Genomic DNA, 2,956 nt, shown 5'->3' on the forward strand with positions numbered 1-2,956 from the left:
CAAAGATGCAATACACTTATGGGATATTATGCCACGGAAATGGCAAAAAGTAAATTTGACTCCAAGCGTGTGCGATATCTCACTGCACATGTACTTTCTGAATGGATTGCACAGCCACTGGAAAACACGCATGATGCACCGTCATTGTGAATGCGTTATTTGTGCATAAGACCACACTTCGGAAGAAAAATTGTTCATCTAAGAGAACTGCATGCCCAGACCGAGTACGATCCCACATGGCGCTCACTTTTAGTGCTGCGCTCTTCTTTGCCCTTTTTAAGTGCTTTGCTGCTTAGTGTGTTGTGTTATGCATTCCTGTTGATTTGCCACTGTTTTCCTAATGATTGCACATAATTCTTCTACATAGAACTTTGCATCACTGTAATAAATACCATGTTCTAGTGAAACTGATCTGTTTACCACGCCGCAGGTTCGAGATCCACTCGCGGGGTGCAGTGTTTTGCATAGTTGGCCATAAAGCCTGGAGGCAGGTTGCCCACAGCCCGGTGGGCATGTTGCCACCTGACTGCCGTAGCAGGCGGGCCACCTGCCAGAAGCTGGGGCCGGCAAAAATTGGGGAAATCTGAGATTTAGGGTCTTAGTGACAAAACAGCCTTGTTTGTAATTTTATTCATGTCAATAAATTTAACATACGCTATAGCAGACTCGCCAAAATAGCAAAATAACCGCCGAGTAACTTTTTCTTTTTTTCAGCCAACACCATGACCCTGTTTCATCCGTGTCGCTGCTATAACTGAATGAAAGGCCAAACACGGGATCTCTATGTACTGTCCCGAGCCGAGCCCGCAACTTCCAGGGAGTGGTTTTTGGGCAGGCCCGAGCCCGTGATGTGAGCACCTGTCACTTGGTTTCCGGCCAGGCTGTTTGAATGTAGCCGCTTAATATTTTTCAGACTGGGTCTTACTTCTGTTCTCCTGCCAGACTCGCGGGTGCAGTGTTTTGCATAGTTGGCCATAAAGCCTGGAAGCAGGTTGCCCACAGCCCGGTGGGCATGTTGCCACCTGACTGCGGTAGGAGGCGGGCCACCTGCCAGAGGCTGGGGCCGGAAAAAGTTGGGGAAATCTGAGATTTAGGGTCTTAGTGACAAAACAGCCTTGTTTGTAATTTTATTCATGTCAATAAATTTAACATACGCTATAGCAGACTCGCCAAAATAGCAAAATAACCGCCGAGTAACTTTTTCTTTTTTTCAGCCAACACCATGACCCTGTTTCATCCGTGTCGCTGCTATAACTGAATGAAAGGCCAAACACGGGGCCTCTATGTACTGTCCCGAGCCGAGCCCGCAACTTCCAGGGAGTGGTTTTTGGGCAGGCCCGAGCCCGTGATGTGAGCACCTGTCACTTGGTTTCCGGCCAGGCTGTTTGAATGTAGCCCCTTAATATTTTTCAGACTGCGTCTTACTTCTGTTCTCCTGCCAGACGTTGCAGATGGACGTCTTGGGCAAGCACATGATGAATGAGTACTTCTTCGAATTCTGAAACTGATCCGCACTCCGTGCTTTGTTCACTAGCAAGTAGCTGTCCGGACAGAGTTTCGGCTAAACAAGCTCTTTGCCGGCTATGCATGTTGCTTTGTGTTGCAGCGGCCAGCACTGCGATGTGGTGCTCCAGTCAAGACAAGAGAGCGACAGAAAGTCACGTGAAACGTGCGCCCCGGAGCGACGCGTACCTGTGAACGTTACTGTACGCACTCCACAGACGCGCGGTTTTCGAAAGGCGCGTGAAATCGATAAATTTCATTGAGCCACAGCACCGAGGACAACCGCGTTTTCGAAATTATAAAAACTGTCATGGTGATTGCAGGCTGCCCTAATCCCGCGGTCGACGGCGAATCGGCGAAACCGACCGGCGACTCAAAGATGGAGAACGGCGAAGAACAGACGGCCGGCGATCGAAGGAGTCAAGGCTTCGGGAGCCTAAGTACGGTGAAAGGGTTGGGGAGGGGCGTAGGCGTAGCCGCGAAGGTCGGCATCGTCAGCGGGGGGGGGGGGGGGGGGGGGGGGGGGCAGAATATGGTGTTAACAGTTCAAGTCGGTAGATACAGGCCTCGGGATAGCTGCCGAAAAGCCTGCTCACGGACAAACTACTACATCTGGAAAATGAGCGAGCTATCCATTCTCGCAGCAGAGAGGTTGAAATGTGTATCGGTTGCGCAGAGGGTTGCCGAGTGAAAACTCGCTTTTTTCGCAGCTCGTCGTAGCTCTGGCGCAGATTCAAAACGTCTCTGACGGAGGTAAGGCTCTTGGCAACAAGTATTAAAAGCGTCGTCCTCGGTGCTTTTGAGGATGTGGTTGATTTTTTTTCAGCCTCCGCCTTAGACACGTGTCGACGAGCTTGCAGAGGTCGATGGAATCTTTCATGCGAGTATGTTTTTGCAGGCTAGTTGATGCCTAAGCATTCTGGGTTTTTTGCCCAAAAGAGACGACACAGCTGAGTTGTTAGTAAGCGCTTGTCCTGTCTACCTCGTTTCTTTTGTGTCGTGTCTTTTGCGCAAAAAACCCAGAAAGGAATCTTTCATATAACTGGTGAAGGTTTCACCATTCTGCTGGGCGCCAAGGCGAATACGCGGCTCAGGGCGGAATGTCCGCACGGCCGGCCGGCCGAGTCCCGAAGGTGACGGTGAAACTGGTCTTGACGGCGGACCAAGTGGTGAAGTATGATTCTTGGTTCTTGTACCAGAGGTGTGCAACGCCGGTTAAGTAGAAGGCGACATTCGTGAGCTTCATGCAATCGTAGGAGGACAACTAGTCGTCCATGTAGTGACCGTCCGTGCCGCTGAGAGCTGACTGGCCGGGGGCCGTCTGATGGCATGGTTTTAAGGAGGGTCCCGTTGCGCAGCTCTACGCACGATGTAATACCGCAACCACCACCAAGATAAGACGGGATTTAGTTGTAAGAGAAGTTCAGTTGGAAAGGGTGGGCAGATTGAATGC

The sequence above is a fragment of the Amblyomma mixtum genome, chromosome 3 (assembly GCF_055824585.1).
Source record: "Amblyomma mixtum isolate Tamu chromosome 3, ASM5582458v1, whole genome shotgun sequence".
In the NCBI taxonomy this organism is placed as follows: domain Eukaryota; kingdom Metazoa; phylum Arthropoda; class Arachnida; order Ixodida; family Ixodidae; genus Amblyomma; species Amblyomma mixtum.